The 21,040-nt window shown below is 43.2% G+C and overlaps 1 protein-coding gene across 6 annotated transcripts in view; it reads right to left on the bottom strand.

Annotated features, from left to right (window-relative positions):
• SHOC2 (SHOC2 leucine rich repeat scaffold protein) overlaps positions 1–18,323 on the bottom strand; it is a 72,101-nt gene extending 53,778 nt beyond the window's left edge. The window contains exon 1 of one of the 6 annotated variants that reach the window (XM_030486278.1): positions 18,192–18,323. The gene's annotated coding sequence lies outside the window, so the exon portion shown is untranslated. The other 5 variants (XM_030486279.1, XM_030486276.1, XM_030486280.1 and 2 more) reach the window with 5 other exon arrangements.
• Positions 18,324–21,040: the final 2,717 nt, after the last annotated feature.

The following is a 21,040-nucleotide window of genomic DNA, read 5'->3' as shown; positions in this document are numbered from 1 at the left end:
AGTTCAGGTTAGATATAAGGAGGAAGTTCTTTACTGTGAGGGTGGTGAAGCACTGGAATGGGTTGCCCAAAGAAGTGGTAAATGCTCCATCCCTGGCAGTGTTCAAGGCCAGGCTGGATGGAGCCTTGGGCTACATGATTTAGTGAGAGGTGTCCCTGCCCATGGCAGGGGGTTGGAACTGGATGATATTACAGTCCTCTCCGACCCAAACCATTCTAGAATTCTATGATCTTCCCCACTACTGCTTAATCAATGTTTTTCCAGTGATTTTTTTTTGGTTGGTTTTGTAATCTGATCCTTTCAGATACACGCATTTTACCTGGTTAAACCAAACTGATTCAGGCCAAGTTAGTATACAGATAGAACAAGAGTGCAAAGAAATTGCTACATTTCAGATAACTGGATGCAAGTTAAAAATACTCTCATCTCTTTTTTTCCAACAAACATGTGCCTGAACACGATGTGATGGACCACTTCCACCCTCCAAGTATTCTTATTCGGATGCAAGAACTACAAACTGCCTAAGAGAAATGCTATCTTTCCTGTAGTACGTGTGTCCGCTCCAGCTAGGTTCTCATTATTAACCGCTCCATTTCTAAATTCAATTGCATTCTGCCTATCCAGATTCTCCCTGCAGCTTCAACAGGATTTTGCATTATTCCCTCCCTGTCCTTACCCTCCTGCGCTGCACATGGGGGAACAGCTTCCACGTTCCAATGGGCAGACCACCGCCCTGCACCGCTGCTTGAAACAATGCTCAACCACAGCTGGAGAAGCCAAAACAACTTAGAAATACCTTGGGGAGCTCTGCAAACTAATGGCACCATAGAAATGTAGGCTCACTTTACACCCTGACAAGGTGATGAAGAATAAAATTGCTCCCAAGCCTTTTTCAAAGCCTTCAGCTGTTTTCCCCAGTGAGCAAAACAGAATTAAACACAATGACATAAAACAGTGAGATATTATTTAAGCGAAGAGATGCATACTATAGGTGGGTCAGGCGGCACTGTATACAACTACACGCAGCCAATGCTCTTTTTTAGCCTTCACTCCTCAAAGCTGACGTTTACCAGCAACTGCTTTGGGGTTTTGGGGGATGTTTTGGGGTTGGGGAGAGGGGCCTTGAGAGGACATGAGAATAAGAGTGAAAAGGTAAGGTGATTTACTTGGTTCAGCTGTTCACAAGTCTGACAGCTGTAAAAGCACGTTGCTTTTACCTTCCTGTCAAAAGTAATCTTAACACTGATTCCATAAGAACTATGGCATTTTTGTTTTAGATTAGGGACTTGAAGTCTACTAAGAAGACATCTGGTGCCACAGTGAATTTCACCACATAGTCACTCCTGGCCATTCCAACACCTCTGGCAACAAAGAGCTGAGGATTTCACCAACCCTGAGCCTGTTTCACCTCCTCGACTCCTACATGCCAACTTCTTTTGATATAAGGCATTCCCACAGAGCAAGCCAAACAGTGGCTGAACAGGCCTTTCCTATCCAGCTGAAACACCTTCCTACCGTCCTCTCCACCTTCCCTGGGATCACAGTGGCCACACAGAGGAGAAAAGCTCCTGCCTGGAGCATGGGCAAGCTGAGAAATATCGGGAAGGGAGAAAGAGGAGGAGCTGGAACATGAGTGGAAATGGGATGCTGGCAGGTACAAAGCAGCTGGTTTAAAAATCCACATAAGAGATTGTATCACAGATATAAAAATACTGAGATGGCAATCAGTCAACAAGCACCACTCCTGCTCCTAGGCACTTCATGGAGAAGGGGTCTTCAAGAAGGCAAAAGTATGTAGTAATTGGAGAGGTATTAAACACATCCTGACAAGCAGAATCACCTAAAGCACTAGAAGCCATCTCATTCACACCTGATTTTGACTGCTTTAGATTGCAAACTTAATTTTTGTCACTTCTTAGAGCATTTTTATTTAGTTTTTACATAGTTTCTCCCCCCCCCATCAACATTCAATGCATTAGCATTACCAAAAAAAAACCCCAAAACCCAAGAATGCCAACATTTACATTTCTTGCAAGTTCACCCACATTCTCACAGATTCCAGAGACAATCCCAAAGATTTCTTTCCCAGGATAGAAGATAAAACTGAAAGAAACAGAGAAGAGAAAGCAAGCTCTGTTCACCCTCCTGTGAAGGCCCATGTGAAGGCCAGACCTGCCCATGAATGCTCCTCATGCTCACTCCTGCTGCCGAGGAGCCTTACCCACGCAACACCTTAAGCCTCAGCCTGACACCCAAAAGCCTCCAAATGGCACTGAACACTATTCTGCTCATAACTAGGAGCCTGATTAAAAGATCTTTTCACATACACTAACAATTCTAGAAAATGCATGATAAATTGGGTATCTTCACAGGAACAAGATGTTTTCTTTCAAAAAGGATAAAAAAAAAAAAAAAGAAAACCACTATGATCCCTTCCAAGCAGATTCTTCAAAATCTGTTCAGATGAGGCATCTTTTTTCCCCCCCTAAAAAACAAAAGGTCTGCAATGACATTTTTACTAGAAATAGTGAAAAACATGATTTCTGTTTGCCAAAAATCAACTGCATGATCTACTCTTTAGCACGCTTGAAAGGTTTGTGTATTGTAAAAAGTAGAAAGTAGCAACAATGTTAATCTGAAATAAAAGACATACATAGAAAAAAAATTAGACACGCAAACTGAGTTAAATGCCGCTGTACGAATACGATGTAATAATAAGCCTTTTACCTCACCCCTTTCTAATCAATTAGATAATGGGAATGTGAAAAAGCTTAGAGCTACATGAAAGTTCATACCATTATGCTAGCAAAATTAATATTAAAGACAATTGTGCTGTACGGCTCTTTATAATGAACGACATTCTTGCACCTTATTGCCCTTCATTTCAGACAAAAACCAGATTTCGTTTATAAATTCTAAGTAACTCTGCAAGGAATCACCTGATCTGTTTGTGAGTTGTAAGACAAATGACTAAGAAAAATGCAACCTTTACACTAGCTGAGGCACAACACAGAGCCTCACCACACCTGCTGGCCTCCAGATACCTGCGCCTTGCAAAATCTCTATGTGTTAAATAAATGAACCAGAGGATTGCACCGGATGGTGCAAGCTGAGAGCAGATGATTCACGGCGCTTGGATTGCCCACACGTGCTCCTCTCTGAGCTGCACAGAGGCGAGGACCGCTCGCAGGCTCCCGCAGCGCATCGCACAGCTCGCCAAGCAATGGAGCCTCGATGCTTTGATGCACACGGGCAGGAGATGGGCATTTCAACCACCTAAGCAACATTGACACGAGTAGCACAGGTTGAAGTAATGTAGATTAAAAGGGAATTAGCCCTTTTCAGAAGTGTAATCCAAAAAGTAATTGACACATGCAGAAAGCACTCAGAAAAGGTATACAGACTCACGAACCGACTACAAGGACTGAACAACTTTTAGTATGACAACACAGAACAATATGTTCAAAATCAGGGTACTATATTTATATACAAACAGTAAGAGGATACAAGGAGAATACCTGAGGAAGTGAGATAAAAAAGCTCCTGAACTGAAGGAGAAAGAAGAAACTGAAACACTGCAGAGGTACCTGAACCTCTAAAAATAAATATATAAAAATTAGTTTAACAACAAAGTTGATTAATTTTAACAAATACTTGCTACCTATTTGTTCCTTTTTTACTCAACTACTCTCAAAATAGTAAGGTGAAGAAAAATCACAGAATGGCACTTCCCAGGAAAATTGAAAGGGTCAGGAAGAGAGAACAAGCACAGGTACAGGTAAAAGAGACATGACAACACCACCATTTACCTGAAGGGAGACAGGAGTACTGGGTACAGGCTGCAGGGAACTGTGTGTATGACAATGTACAGGAATAACGACTGAAGAGGGGTAGCAGACAGCCAGGACAACAGAACTAGAGAAGACTTGTGGAGTAGGACCTCAACTGGTGCGTCCCCTGCAACAGGGCACAGCCAATGCCACCTGCTCAGCATACACTGCCTTTGCAGCAAGGTGCAACGTGCCAGTGCTCTATTCCTCCACCCTGTCCCAAGCCTTTCTCCATCCCTCCCTTTGCTGCAAGGCAAGAAGCAGCCAAATTACATCAAGTCTTTTGTTCTATGCGGGGTTGACGGATTTGCATGTGTATGATGAAACCCTCTCCTCCCTACCAGCCTCCAGCTCTTGTGATTCTTGGACATAAGGTTGTGCAAAGGGAGGCAGCTTTTCTCCTCCACAATTCCTCCTTCCTCCCCTTCTGACATTCCCTGACAATAATTCTTCAAACAGAAGGTGGAGAAGGAGCTGCAGTCTGAACAGCTGAATACCGCTTGCCTGTACCACATAAACTCCTACCAAACCAAAAGCTTCCCTAATTCTTAAATGGACAGTGAGTAATGTAACTGGTCTGACAATTGTCAGTACTGGCTTAGTATTAAAGAATAGTTAAAATTTAAAATGCATGGTTATAGCATTATTTTTTTGTTAAATGAAGATACATATAAAATCACCTTATATTCAATCAGCAGCCTATGGGGATCAAATTCAGAGACGATGCGAAGAAGGAAATTTTAGTTTAAAATGATTCTTGCTTGCTAAGTCTAAATCTGATCTGTGTCTGCAAGGACTACCACTTGGAAGCAGGAGAGAGAAAGAGGTTTTAACCATGTTCTCTGTTGCATGACACACTGTGCGCTGCTCTGTACCTCCTAAATTCCTCATGTCAGATCTGTGCAGATGATACTATTTCACTGCTCTCTTCTCTCACAATCAACCTCTAGCTTATTTTACAAAGCAAATAACATTAATGTTACTAAAGCCAGGCCAGGTGATCCCTGCCATAGCTGGGCTCTTCACTGCAGGCTGCATTAGGCATATTTGATCTTATGCAGTACCATCTCTTTTCTACTTCTAACATTTGCTAATAAACTATCATCATTTTAATTCAAGAGCTGTTCATCTCTCCCCAGAAGAAAGTGACATCTCTAAAAAATGCTTTTGTGTGTGCACTTCCTCTCTTATATTTACAAGCTCACCACAATTCTGTAGGAATGTGCTACAATATCCCTATCCCCTCCATCCTTTGGCCATGGTACCTGTGTGTCTAGATGAGGCTACAAAGTGTTATTGAAGAAAAAGTTCAGCGCTCAAAGCATTTGTTGCCCAAATAGCCCTTCCACCCTTTCTTCAGAAAAAGGAAGCACACCACTGCCCTACAAGGCAGCTCTGGCCTGTGGACCCCTACCAAGCCATGCTGCCCTGCATGCTCCCACATGATATTCATGCTGGCATATACAACATATGAAGATGCTAATAGAGAAGCTTGAATGTGAAATGGAATCAAAAATCTGCAGAATGAAACAGAACCTGCTAACATTCACCACTTAGAAGATTACATTTTGCCATGAGAATGAGAGCAAGACAAAGAATTGCAAAATATCCCTACAAACAACTTCAGCAGAAATGAAACCAGAAAACTATCAGTTTTAAAACTAAGCTTAAAAGGCTTGGGGTATTGTTTAAGAACAAGCCTTACAGAGCTCATGTGATCATAAATCAGACTTCAGATATGTGCATATTGCACCACTGATGCAGGATTTTCAATGCCTAGGAGAGAAAAAGCCAGGCGACAATGGCCGTTTCACTCTCCACACTACATTAAGATCAGCAAAAATAAAACCTAGATGAAAAAGCATCAGTTAGAGTCTGATCTTCCTCTGAATTTGGGATTCGGTTATCGACTATCAGCAACCAATTTAAATACTACTACAAATCCAGTATACCGTAAAATTGGAATTGTTACAGACCCCCTCGGGTAAAGGAAGATCCCTACAGGCTGCACCTATTTGGGTTTCCCCTCCGCTATCAGAAGTAATTGCAAGTAGTAATTGCATTTGGTCACTATTCCAATGACCTGCATTCATATACCGATAAACAGTTCCAAAACACAGGCACAGAACTAAGGAACAACTCAAGAAAACAAACAAACAAAAAACCCCAGCAACTCAGCCAGCAGTGAAATTAGATTATATTTCAGCAAAATCATTATTTAGTGCAGTGCTAAAGTAAAACAAGAATGTAGAAATTCACTATTTCAGCTAAGCGATACAGTGCTTTTCTCTTTTATGAGAACATTCAAAAACTTGCACATCCTTACCCTCAAACAGCAAGTATGAAGCCAACAGAGGACAGCTGAATCTCGCCACTAAAGAAACTATGGTAGGGAGACCTGTTATTCACCATAGGTATCTCAAGAAAAACATTAACATTTGAGACTACTGCAAGAAAATATGATCATGGTTGGTTAAACGGGGTTTTTTGAGCTGTTAAAATCTGTGCTTTCTTTGAAATTTAACTATTAGGAGCCTAGCAACTAAAATGTCGTCTTAGAACTAACACGAACACTTTAACACGAAGTAAAAGCTACAGCCATACCTCAACATCAACCCAGCACCTCCTGGATTTTCCTTTCAAATAGGTTTGCAAACACTGAATCAATAGAATACTGTTTAGATTAAGGGATACATCAAGCCCAAAGAAAATAATTTCCCTAAACACAGGGGACACACACACACCAGGTATTTCTAGAGAGCAACAGCGTTACAATGAGCATGCTTAAATCCTGAAGTCTTATTTAAAATACCTTAAAATAAACCGGCAAATCTAAATTGAGTTGTGGGGAACAAAAAAAATCACCAGTTCCAGGTAAAATTTCTTCCTCACATGTATTATTACCAGGAGCTCTCAATTTGTCATTATTTCTAGATATTGTTTCGATTACTACAAGATTTGCATAAAAGCCACACCACTACTTCAGGAACGACTACACCTCATCAGAAATACCAAACTAAAGCTGGGAGTGATCCATAAGTGAATTTGGTGAACTTCACAAACAGTGCAAAGTAATTCCCTCCCCTTTATATATATATATATATATAAAAAAAACTCATAATGGTACAATTACAACAGTGCCAGCATATGAGAACACCTCACACTGAAAAGTGAACCTTACAGGCAAAAGAAAAGCTTGATTTAGAAGAACCAAACTCCTTGCTCTGGCTCATTAGTCTGCTCTGTGACCACGTGTTTAAGCTTCCATTTGTCACTGCTTTTCAAGCTGGGATATTTTATTTACATTAGGCTGCAAGTGCTAGGCAGTGCTCAGAGCTGCATATTAATAATAATCAAAACCAAACAATACTCTCAGAGAGATGTGAAGTGCCTATGGGTCACATTAGATGAAGAAAAAGGACCACACCACCTCTCCCCTCCATCTGACTGATAACAGAGCACTTGCTAGCTGGTAAAGTGTTTTGGCAGCAAGGAAAATCAAAATCCAAATTAATCCTAAGTGTTTGGGTTCTGAAATTACCATCTCTATTATAAAGAGTCAATGTAAACCTCATATTAGAGCAGCCACCTGAAAAGTGGTCAAAAACTGGGCAAAAAGTAACATTTCCAGAATTAATTCATTAACCAAGTTCTGCCCATTTGCTTTTGGTAACTGAAAAGCAGCACATGTTTGTACTGGATGAAAACACATACACACACCTGCAGTACATACAGAATAGCCATCAAAGTACAACCCCACAAATGTAAACTCGTTAACTAGATCCTTAGTTTCTCATTTAGTTCATGAACCAGGTTATACAACACTGAATTTATATAAAAATCATAATTAAAATAAATATCCAAGACTGTTGCCCATCTCGCCCTCCACTGCTTGAGAAAGTTGCTTAGAGAGGAAAGAAAACTGACTCTTAATAGGGAGAAAAGGGTCTGCGCACTCATTACAGCCACACACAACCCATACAGAACCCTCTCTAGCTCATCCTCCTTTGCTCATCACCTCTAGACATGACAAATAACTGCTTTATCATTGGAAAAGTTCAAATCACTATGAGATTTCTATTTAGAAAAAGCATTCCGTGATTCTATCATTAGACAACAATAGGCATTTTAAAAGTAGCACTCACATACAAACCTCCTGTGCTCTTTCCCCCTACTTTCATTTGAACTTTTTACCTCTAGACTGACTTAAACAGAATAACTCAATGGTCAAAGCCATTACCTGCAGAAAGCTCGGGCATGCTCTTGGCTAAGATGACTGGAGGCAGCAATACCATACATTAACCCAGGATACGGGAACAGAGACAAGCAGTAGCAATGAGTAGTTTTCATGCTCCATACAACCTTGTGCTTTGAATGAACTTGTTTCTGTGCCACAAAGTAAGAAATTTATACAGCAAAGATCACCAAAGCTTATTCTGGAGCACTTCTTTTTGTGGGAACAGTGTGTAATGTATTTTCACTGTTAAGTGGTTTCAAAGATTAAGAGGGACCAAAAATGACATTGTAAAAATACAAAACAATGGGGAAAATCAGTAGAAGCAGCTCTAAAGCTTACTTTTAGATTGCCATGGTATACAACTTATCAGTTTATATTAAATTTTACTGAAAGACAGCCAACAAGCTGGCCTGAAGAAACAACGGTGTGCAAACTGTGAAAGTCTCCCTGCTAACAAGAAGCAGGTTTAAGCGGGGAAAAAAAAACCCCAACAGTTTCAGTAGACACTGGAAGTCACAGGAGTGAAAGCTGTGACAAACACAGATTTCTCGTTCCAAGACTTTACATGTTGAGAATAACACATAAACATTTGCCTAAAGAGACTGAAGGAGTATATCCACAGTTCATATATACCGTTAGCTTTGAAACTAAGATGACAGCAGCTTTGTGTCATATACTAAATATGTATTATTAATACAGAGGATCATTAAAGAAACAAGAGGTCACATACTGACTACAACCACTTCAGGATCCTTCTGGGCAACATGACCCCTTGTTATCCCACCGCATGTTCAAAGCTCTAACATGCTGCTCTCCATGGCTTTCATTGCTGACAACAATTTCATGGCAATAAAGGCTTAACACCCATTTGCCTTGCTCCACCTTCCACTTGTCTGGAAGGAGCGAGGAGTTAGATCCACCTCTGCTTCTTACTCACGGTGAGCTTGGCATGGGTCACCCCACCAGGCGGGCTCTTCAAGGCACTGCTGGAACTGGGTTTCAGCTCCCACCAGCTCACAGCAAGGAAGGTAGAGCAATCCCATTGCAGCTGCTAATCTCCCCTGTAATTCTGGTGCCTTAGTTTCTCTATTCTAACGCAAAACGGATAGTGCATATCATCTAAAAAGGCCAGAAGGTTAATTCAAAGCTATAAAAGGCTTCACGGTGTTCTTGATACTGTAACAGCATGTTTAGACATGACTATGATTTTGTCAGGGCTTTTGAAGCAGAACACTTCACAAAAAGCAAGAATACATCTTGAGAGATGCATGCAGCTACTTCAGAAGAGAAAAACTAGTTCCTTATTCTCCTCTCGTTCTCTTTTATTTTTACACAACCTGATTTCGAGAAAAACATTTAGGGTTTCGTTACCACAGGAGGGCAGGAGCATGTAATGCTAGTGCCGATTTCTTCTTGGAGAGAGCAGAACAAACAGTGGGAGCTGGAACGCAGAAAGAGCCAAGTCAGAGACCCGGAGCGTGATGAAAATTCAGTCGTACCAGCAGAGTTAACTGCTTGTTAATGAAGGCGTATGCATCCCATCTGCTGACTACAGAGGAGTTGGAATGGTTTCAAAAACATTCCAAGACAGACATACCATCAAATCTATGATGCGAACGTGTGATCCATACTCTGAATTTTACCCCACTGATTTTGGCAGGACCAAGTACAGGCACAGACACACACCGGCACCGAGGTTGCAGGATACAAACCACGTCCTTGTCACGCGTTAACTGTCACTGCCCGTTAGGAACAGAAACCCTCCCAGTGTCATTTGTTTATTCATTAATTCTGATTTCAGGAGAAAGTTCTGGCTTGGACCCAGCAACTAATTGGTTCAATAAACAGCATCTCAGAAGCAGAAAACATGATACTACAGTGAGAGCATGTAACTGAAACCCCGATAGCTGCTTGGGTATGACTTAGGGCTTCTCAAAAGAGCTGGACTGTAAAGAACCAGTTTTAAAAGACAAGACAGTGTGCAGTCTAAATGCAAGAAATAACTACCAATATTTATCTGAAGCCTTCTTATGGGGAAAGAGAGAAATTACTACTGTAAAAACATGCCTAATGATGACTTAAAACACAGAAGATAAATTTATGGATGAAGTCATGGAAAAAAAAATAACCCAGGTTGTTGTATTTATTGTATGAATTACAACTCATGGCTATAATATTTAAACTTCTGTTTCCTTCCTAACTAGGCCTACCACACACAATATGCTATCAAGAAAGCTGCCAAACAATTGTTTGAGTATTCCCAAAAAGCAAATGTGTAGCCCACCGTGAAAAACAAACACGATCACCTGAAATCTGCCATCATCTGCACACTGTGCAGGAGCTCAAAAGAGTCAGAGAGACTTCCCAGAACAAACCCTGCTGCACAAAGACAAGTTCCCAGGTTTCTTAATTCGTGTTATTTACTAACATAAAATTCCCTTTTCATGAAATCATCCAGAATCTTCAATTCAATATAGCTCATGTAACTGCCGGTATTATCAAATTCTCTTTAATAAGAACTATTTTAGGTTTTTCAAGTACTGTGCAATAGCCATCGGATTTTAAGATCTATTAGAAAAGTAATTGTGTTACAGAGTTAGTATGTTAACAAGAACATTTGAATTGAGGCTTCATTTAACCTATCCATCCCTTCAATAAGAAAATGGTGCAAATCACCAAATTATGCATATTTTATAGGATTTTCTTGGCTTTAAGCCCTTTGATCATACAATCATTTCTCTAGAACCATTTTAAAAAATCATGTACTCTAAATGCTATGTCAGAAGCAAGAGCAAAATGGGTTTTCACGGTAAGTCCTTCATATTCTGCTACAATCAGCACTTTGCAGGACTCCACAGATAGATTCTGTGGTAGCCCTTCACTTCCTTGTTTAGGAGGTCACTTTTTTGCACTATTTCTTTTTATAAAGATCTATTTTTGACTGCTCTGGACTTTTGTTTACATATTGAGCCACCTGATGCCTCCAGGAGCCATATAGTTTGCTAATGAAGTCATTTTCTCTCTGCGACACATAGTGACTCCATGTAACTAAACGCTTCTAAACAGGACTTAGTATCTAAAGCAATCTGAAGACCACTCCTCTCTGCGTGGTTATCCCTTGGAATTGAAAGAAACACACAGTTCTGCTTTTCTGCAGTGGCTAACACAAGGAGGAGGGGGAAGGGGAATATAAAAGAGCACGAAACTCTAACATCACAATTTCAGAAATACAAGAGTTCATCTAACGGAGAGAATAAGGATTACTTGATTATCTCCTTGTCTTGGATGGCTGAGGGTTGATTTGGGGGGGGTTGAGTTGGAAGGCAGACATTGAAAATGATTATAGGATTTAGTTTACCTTTTTTAAATGATGACGGAATAAACTCCAGTATTTTGCTGGATTAGGTGTAACATGAAGGAAAAAAAACCCCTGAAGCTAAGAACCTGAATCCTTCCACGGCACAAAGCACTTCACTCAGCAGCACCTGCAGCTGCTCTGTGTGTACAGCTTTAACGAACTACCTACAAATTTACTAGGACCTTCGCTTCTGTGCTACACAAGCTTTAAGTTACAGTGACACTGAATTGCTTTCTTTTGGTTAAAGAAAAAACAAAACTATGCAACCTCTAAAACAGTAAAAAAGGGTATTTTTGCTTTTAAGCATTTAGACAGAGTACAAGTGTTTCCTCCCAGGACAATTATCAATAAACATGACTAACGCTGCATGTTACAAAACAGATTCTATCCTAACTTTCAGCATCAAAAAAAAACCACAACAGTTGAGAAATCTTATTACACAGAAGACTGGACAGTTCACATGCTACAATTACACAGGTTACCACTCCTGCCAGTCACAGGAGAGGAGCCTCATAATGGAGAGAGAGCAAAATCCCTATTTGCCAAGATTTAGATGACTGGGATACAGGCGAGAGAAAGGAAAAGAAAAAGGAGAAGCCCAGCTCCCTGGGATCATTGCTGTACCTGGCTACAAATAAACGCCAGGCCCTGGTCTTTCTGGCTGCCAGTCAGGTATTTCTACTTAAAAGTAATAAATACATTTCTTTTAATTCCCAGTCAACACAAACTGCCAGACCAATGGATCATTCTGACCATTCAAACTGTCATTGAAACACATCTTCAATTTCAGTTTAATACTAACCTCTAATTAGGATGGAAACACTGAAAACACAGATCTAAATACAATAGCAAATCCTAAAGTGGTTTTGTCATATTTTTGGAGGTACTACACTAACATTATCTGTAATATCTACTGGGTAATTACTGAGTATACATATACTACAGCTTAAGGTTCTCGGGTATCAGGGTTTCAAGATTATTTTTATTCTTTCACTCAACATCATTTAACCTTGTATTTTCATGCCCATCACTAGAAATATTCTAAACTTCTAGTAGACAAAACACAAGGTTTTGACAGAGTGTTAAAAATACTGTATTATAGTCATTTGTATGTTTTTTGCAGCACAATGCAGAATACTTCATCTATAAGTGAATCACCAGTCATCATACAGAAGTTCTCAGCAAATTTATGGGGTTTTGCAATACTATCACTTACTGTTTCAGAAAACTGTTTTCTTAACTTTAGTTCCAACAGCAGGGTCATTCATCATATCCTGAACCTGAACAACTACCACTGCTCTGAAGCATGCAAACAAGTGAAAGAGTGACAGGATGCTAACATTAGATGTAGTCTTAAAAACACGAACATCTGATTTAAATACACCTTTCTTGCTGTAGGTTCCACTAACTAAACCACGTAAACCAGAGTGAACCCTGGATTACAACTGAGTAGCCAAAAACTATAAATAATAGTTTAATATATTACCCTTCCCAAAAATTGTCACAATACATTAGTAACAAGGCTGTAGCTACAAGAAATTAATCCAAACCTTCAACATATGGCATTCTATGATGATTTAAAAATCTCTATGCAGCTACTAATCACTACGAGTCAAGCAAGTGATACCAATCGCTGTTCTAACAACTTTGTAAAGCTAACTTTTGACAGCTAGGGGATGGCAACCTGCCACCAGCTCCCAAAAAGCGTCTCCTTTCAGTCACATCACTGTATCAACACTTTCAAAGGAAAATTGGGGTGCTTCTGGCAAAGATAGTCATAAGCCACTGAATGTTTCAGCACCGAAACAATGATGGCACGCTATTTCACATTCCTTATGCGTAAAATATTCCCACAGACATCTATAGGATTTCTGGAAATGAATGCAAACCCAAGTCTCGAGCAAACATGTTTTGCAACCCCAAATATAGTGAGTTTAGAAATAGTTGGTGAAAAACTGTTTAAGCTTGCTTTTTTTTTTTCCTCCAAGCGCCTGTATGAACCTGTGGGCTGCAAGGAGTGGGAGACTGCAACACGGGCGAGTTAAAATTGCACCTCAGCGCAAACAGGCTTCACTATTTAATAAAGATGCGCTTCAGAACCCCTCCGCGAAGCAATCCCAACCACGAACAAGATCTGTGCTACAGAAAGAGCCTATTTTAAAGCCGAGCAGTCAAAGCATCGAGTGAACTGAGACGTGCTGCAATATTTATGCAGCCATTATAATGCAAATGCATAAGGTATTAGAAAGGCTATTTGCATTGGTGCGCAGCCCCTTCAGCCTACGTACAATGCCAACAGAAGAACAATTAGGATGCATGCATAACAAAAAGCCTCCGACCACAGGGTAGGCAGGTTTGCTGAACCAGATACAATATCCATGGGATCAACAGGGCTCTGCGGAAATACTGTCTGCTGGACCACTCCAGAATATGAAGCATTTTAAGACACAAAAGCACGTAGAGGATTAGCATGGCAAAGGTAAGAGCAAGCTACAATCAACTTACTACGAGCACCAGTCGCATGTTTCTCAAGATGAACAACTGGGCTGGGGCAGAGCTCACCCTCCCCAGCACTGCTCCTCTCTGCAACACCCCAACAGCATGAACGGACAAGGAGCAAACTTTCAACTATACTAAAATAATAATAAAACAAACCAGCTGCATGCTTTCCTGTGGCAAAAAATACTCTCCAGCACGTTTTGTAACATAAAGGGAAGCAGGTGTGCAAATCAGGATCTAATGTACATCCACTCTGAAAGAAGAGGATGCTTTTGTAGAGAGAAACCAAAAGCAAAGAAATACCTTAAAGTCTTCCCTATTTTCTTCCATGTAAACCTTAACAGTAAAACAGTACTAAAAGAACCAAGTATACAGATTGTTTTAAGAAGTCTGACCATGCATCCCAGTATTTACCTACACCAGTTCACAGCCTCTTAACATATTCTCATGCTAGTCAGCATGTCCACAATTACATGACAGGCTCTGTTCTCTCACGTATTTCTCTTCTAGAGCAACACAGATAAAGCACTTCTTAACCTGCAACAATCTTAAAACAGACTAAAATTAACAATGTAGTTTGAAAACACTTTTTTAAAAGAAAATATCAACACTGTATGATTTCTGTACAAAATACATCCATTACCTGGAGGGTAACGATGGAAAAATTCTTAGTAATTAAAATTCCCCTTTTACCTGGAAACCATTGTTTTGCTGTACTGAAAACACCTTTATTGAACCCAGTCTGGTGTCAGAGAATGCCCAGATTTAACAGTACGTTACATCTATTTCACAACACCATCAAGCCCAAGCAATGCATCAAAAACCAAGCAAATTAAGGTCACTGAAGACATTACCTGCTCATTATACAACCTGTTACATTTTATCCCAGTACATTTTGTAACACAAGACTCCTGTATCAAACAGACTAGAATATGTCAGCCGGTACAATCATAATGTAAACAAGGACTCTTTTTATCTCTACAATCTAGTTACAACTGGCTATGTAATATTCACCACGGTGTCCTTCCCAGCCCTCTCTCTCACACACAAACCCATCAGAAAGAGAGAGAACAGAAATATCTCCTCTGAGATGCAGTTGCATGCAGTAAGAACAAATACAAGGTATTACAATGACAGGCAGGAAAGCAAGCCTCAAGCCTCGCTTCAATTACAGGAGGATAATAAGAAAATCAAATAAAAAGCAAAGAACCTCGAAGCATTTTGGGTGGGAAATGCCACTGGCCAAGCTGAGCGAGAGGGTACGGAGCGCTGGGTGCGGGTGCGGGTACACGTTATGGGCCACAAGCTGCCCTGCACCCAGGAAAAGCAGAGTCACCCAAAGGGCAGGGACAAGGTGGGCATCAAGGGTGAGCCACCCTGGGGCTGAGGCACACAAGAAGGGGCGAGTGCTGCCTTCCCCTTCCTCCACGCACACAAGTTTTCATCTTTCTTTAGACACTGCTGCCAGAGAGACACAGCTCCCTTTTAGCGCCCACCCAAAATCTCCACAATAGTATTTTGGAACATCTGATATCTCTTAATGCAGTTTTATTTCCTTATCGACATTTTAAACCTTCCCAAAAGATAGCTCAGTTATTTGCAGGGCTTCCTCAAGCCTTGTCAAGATGGGATCACAAAACGTGATCCTTCATGTTCGTAACAACCAGAAGATACTTTTACAGCCTTAATTCGATTAACATGCAGGAGCACCATGCACACACGCAAGCAGCACATGCATCCACCTATTGCAGGGGTGCTGTACAGAGGTCAGCTCACGCAGTGACAAGCCGAGACTGCCACACACACCCTGCTTCAGCAGAAACAATCTTTTCTAGAAAGCCACAGCCAAGTCACAATGAATCCCAGGGTTTCCTAAAAGGCACACACACAGAGAGCGATCCTCCGAGCAATTCACTTCTGCGCACAGGCTAAGGGTGCAGGCAGACAGCTGGAGAAAATATTCCTCGTCTGAAGGAATCCCTTCAAATCGCACAGAATTCCTGGAGGAGAATACACCCGTCAATGCGATTTAAGTGTCAACATAACAAAGGAACGCCCCTCCCAGCACCTCCTGCCTTACAGATATGTCACGCTGGAAAGGAAAAACTAGACTGGGAAGAGCAGCTATTCGCAATCAGCACTGTTTATCAACCCTACCCTTGCCATCACCCCTAAGACAAAACGTTGGGGATTGTTTAACATTTCTAGAAAGACCAGAATAGAGGGACGTGGCAAAAGACAGCATCCTCTTTGAGGAGTCCTCGGCATTCCTCAAAGGAAGGCTGTGGACACAAGGAGAGCTTTGTCTGGAATAATCTTTTTGTATTACAAGATTACATATGAAATTGGTTTTGCCTGATGTACACGTTTTGCCTTGCCACACGTACAGAAACCCTGATGGCTGACAAACACCAGCCTAAAACAAAAGGAGTCCAGCTTCAAATTAGTAATCTCCCATTTTACTCATCCAACGCAAAGAATAATTACATTCAAAGCCAAAACAGTCAAACCCAAATCATTCAACAGGAATTAAGAGGATAAGGGTGTTACTAAAATTAAAACGTATGCACAACAGTGTAATAACAAATTCATAGGATACAGTAAATCCTCCCCAAAACCACACTAGGATTATATCAAGATCACCATAAAACATATGCCTGAAATATGGCTGTAAATAAGTGTAACTTAATTTGACCACCACCTACTTTAAGCCCTTGATTTTATAAATAGAAGAATCCCATAATGACTAGTGATTATAAAAAAGGCACAGTTCAGAAGGTAAAAACAACAATAAGCAGAAAGTCAAACGTGTAAACAAGAAACAGCAGAAAATTATGAAGGTAATTACTAAAACCATCTTAATTTCTGCTCCGATAGACCAACAAAAATGCCAATCAACTACTGCAGCAACGACAACAGGCACAATTACAACTCCTTGATCATGAATATTCTGCCCCAAAAGTGTCTGCACATGTGCAGAGCTGAGCAGAACGTATGTTTCCATAGTCCCAGCTCAACCACGTCAGTTAAAAATCACCACACTATTTCAGTACTTGATAGTTGCCTGCTCACACACTGTGACTTTTTACTCCGTGTCCATACCTGCTCCTAAATAAGCGGGTAAAGTCAGGCAGCGCCAGTTCCACCAAACTTCAGCTCTGCTGAATTTCTGCACAGCTCACGCCCAGTCGCAATTTTAGTCAACGGCCGTTCACCTCTCCTAAGATTACTACAGCTTTTTAACCGTTTCCTAGAGAAACATACATACAACTCGGTGAAAACACCTTCTACGGCCACAAATAAGCTGTCACACGGCTTTCTCTGCAACACCTCTCCGTTTTAAACACTGGGAAAATCACCTGGCTAAGGCAGGAAGGCGATGACTTTTGAAAGGAGGTTCTGCCTGTCCGGCTCCATCAGAACTGCCACAATAAATACATCGGGTGAAACAGGAAAAGAGCTTCACGCCTATTCGAGAGGGTGGGGGACAGCACTCACACACACAGAGGCAGATGTAATCATTACCCTGAGCGCCGGTAATCATTACCCTGAGCGTCAGTGCCACCGCACACACGCGAAGTCCCTTAGATTGCTCTCTGCCAGCTCTCGGTACCGGGAGCTGGAGGGGAGGAGGAGAGGTGAAGCTGTAAAGCGGAGCTTCCTCCTTTCTTTCTGTTGTTGTTGTTGTTGTGGCGGCGGCTGGTCGCTGCCATCGCCCGGCAGCGCGGCGGAGCGGGGCAGCCCTGCCGCCGAGCCCAGCGGCGCGACCGCCCGCCCCGGCCCCGCCGCTCGCAGCGGGCGGCCCCCGGCCCGGCCCGGCCCGGCCCGACCCGCCCCACCTGCCCCGGGCCCCGCGGTGCCGGGCGGGGCTGCCCCGCCGGGGCACGGGCACACACACACACTCACACGCTCGCCGGGTGCCGGTGCCCGGAGTCCCGGGGGCTGCCCCGGGGGCTGCCCCGTCGCCTGCCGCCGCCGCCCCCCGCGCTGAGGCGGCACGGGGCGCGCCCCCCGCTCGGTTACCTGCCACCCGGGCCCTCCCCGCCTTTGTGCCCGCGGCCTCCCGCCGCCGCCGTTCCCGGCCGCCGCCAGGCCCACCCCGCCCGCTGTCAGCCGCCGCCTCAGCCCTGCCCCGGCGGCGGCGGCGCCGCCTCCCCCTAACCCGCAAACCCGCCGCGGCCCCGTACCGTGCGGCTCCGCCATCCTCCCGAGGCGCTGCTCGGCCCCCCCTCCCCGCCCGCCCCTGCCGGCCACCGTCTGTGCGCACCGAGCCGTCACGGGACTGCCCGCCCACCGCCCTCCCGCCGCACACCGGGGGCGGGCCCGCCGCGGCGCGGGGAGAGCGACCGCTTCCAGGTTACGGCGCCGCCGCCATCTTGGCGGCGGGCGGAAATGGCCCGGTTACCCCTGGCGACGGCGAGGCGGCGGGGCGGGACCTGGCGCGGCCTCGTACTGGAGCCCCCCGCGGCCGCGCGTACCGGTTGTGTCGCCGCTGTGGTGGTTGCCCTAAGGACGGCCCGTAGCTCCGCCGGTCACTGGCTGCACCTCATTCAAGGGTGACAAGGAACAGGAAGGGTTGTGCCGCCAGCCTGGCCGTTTAACCGGAGGGCTTGCCCCCGGGACAGGCAGGATCAGGCATTCTAACGGGAGGAGTTGGTACAAAGTGGTTCTCAGCGCCCTGTGTGTGTCTCACACATACCCTGCTCTTGCTGCAGGTCGCCTTTAGCTACTGAGACATCACCAAAGAGATGGACCAGGGCACTGCGGCATTCCTGTGTTTCCTTCCTCTGCGAAGTGAGGACCATCCCCATTTGACACCTACTATAACCTTGCACCAATGTGCTGACTACTCATTCCATAGGATATACCATAAGCTAAGCGTGACCGAGCTCCCTTGCAAGGAACACGTTGGGGCCACAAGAAATGGCAGTAGCCATTCAGAAGGTGGCAACCACACCTCTGTGTTGACAAATACACTCCAGTGTGCAGAGCATCTGCGATCAGCCGTCGTTTGAGTTCAGATGGGATTTAAAAGCAAGTTCTTTGACGACTTGTTATAACAGATCTTTTGGTATTTTGCTGAGAAAGGTTTAGCTTTTTAATGCTAAGTTCTCAGGTGGTTGCAATCAGTTCTCCTTTCAAGCTCAGATGGATTCTGCACAGCAGTAGTAGCTCAACATTCTAATTTCTAAACGCATTAGAGCCAGTAGGAGTCTACTAATTGATCTCAGCACTTGCTGGTCTGGACTGGTCTCACTGTCTCATGTTAAAAAGGAACAGCAGCAACCTCAGCAGAATCAAAACCATGAGTAAATTTGGGTGCCATTTCCTGCATCAGATAGTCAAATCTAAGTGTCTGCTATTTCCATCATGTTCTTCCAACCTCTGGCAACCATCGAGGCTAGTTTCAGTGAAACAAGGCTACTCACATTTGATTATCTGGGTTCTGCCAGTTTCTTTTGTGTGATTCTTTAGCAAACCAGACAGTTCAATGTGGTTGCCCCCATTTTTACTACTAAATGCTGGACAACAGTTAAAAACAGAATTGTCTTTTTGGCATAATGGGTCACAGGCCAGAAACCAGGTGTAATTTCAATAATATTTCTCTCAATGGCTGGATGTTTATTTGTTGTCATTACTCAGTAAAGCCCTCAGTGCAGACAGTGCATCCATCTACTCCAAGACATTGAAATACAGCTTTGCCCTAAAAGCTTGGAGTGTGAAAGGATTTTTTGCTCTGTCGCTTACTTGAACACACACAGATGTCTACATACACCTACATCTTCTGTATTAAAGATCAACCCAACATAGGAAGGACATGGACCTGTTGGAGCAAGTCCAGAGGATGCCACGAAGATGCTCCAAGGGCTGAAGCAGCTCTGCTCTGGAGACAGGCTGAGAGAGCTGGGCTGGTTCAGCCTGGAGAAGAGAAGGCTCCAGGGAGACTTTAGAGCAGCTCCAGTGCCTAAAGGGAGCCTACAAGAAAGCTGGAGAGGGACTTTTTACAAGAGCATATAGTGAGTAGGACAAGGGGGAATGGCCTTAAACTGAAAAAGGGGAGATTTAAATTACATATTAGGAAGACATTCTTCCCTGTGAGGGTGCTGAGGAGCTGGCACAGGGTGCCCAGAGAAGCTGTGGCTGCCCTATCCCTGGCAGTGTTCAAGGCCAGGTTGGACACAGGGGCTTGGAGCAACCTGCTCTAGTGGAAGGTGTCCCTGCCCGTGGCAGGGGGTTGGAACTGGATGAGCTTTAAGGTCCCTTCCACCCCAAACCCTTCTGTGATTCTATGTATTCACCACACCTAGGGAGGATCTGAATGTTTTGTTGACCATTTACTGTACCTTGATTTCTCAGGCTCTTTGTGTGCAAAGTGCCACTGCCCAGTTGCTTTAGCATTGACAAAGTATGTACAAAGGATACATGCCACGTGTACTCTGGTTCTGTGAAGGATTTTACTTCTGCTTCTATTCAATTCACCTTCAAAATTTGATTTGAAATATAAAAAAATATTTCTTTATACTCAAAAAAACCCTGGTTTGCTCTTCTCGTGACAAAACATAAAACTGAAAAGCTGATATAAAGCAGAGCAGGACAGTTGTCACTAGACAAGGATTCAGCCAAGAAATTCACAGATAGCTCCACCCTTGTGCTGCAATTCCTTAAATATGTCCTAGGAGCTTAGACTGATACTACGGTAATACTCGTGCCAACAATGAGAACTAACAGACATCTTTGCAAAGGCAGAATTCATACACGCAAGATTTGTTTTTAATCTGCACGAATGGAGTAGTTAATTTTATACCCTCCTACCGGATGCCAGAGAGCTGAGCTCCTACCTACTCCCAGCCTCCATCAGCACTGTTTGCCCCCAAATATTCATCGACACAGACCTGGCCCAGTGTAGAAGGTGAATATAATAGTCATAATCATAGAAATATTAGTTAAGGGTCTCTCTGGATCAGGACACTACACTGACAGGTCACTACTGGTGTCCCTCAGGGCTCAGTGTTAGGGCCAGTGTTGTTTAACATCTTCATTGATGGTCTGGATGAGGGGATCAAGGGCACCCTCAGTAAATTTGTGGACAACACCCAGTTGGGCAGGAGGTGCTGA

The sequence above is a fragment of the Strigops habroptila genome, chromosome 5 (genome assembly GCF_004027225.2).
Source record: "Strigops habroptila isolate Jane chromosome 5, bStrHab1.2.pri, whole genome shotgun sequence".
In the NCBI taxonomy this organism is placed as follows: Eukaryota; Metazoa; Chordata; class Aves; order Psittaciformes; family Psittacidae; genus Strigops; species Strigops habroptila.
The sequence above is the reverse complement of the archived record's forward strand: the minus strand, read 5'-3'. Positions and strand labels throughout refer to the sequence as shown.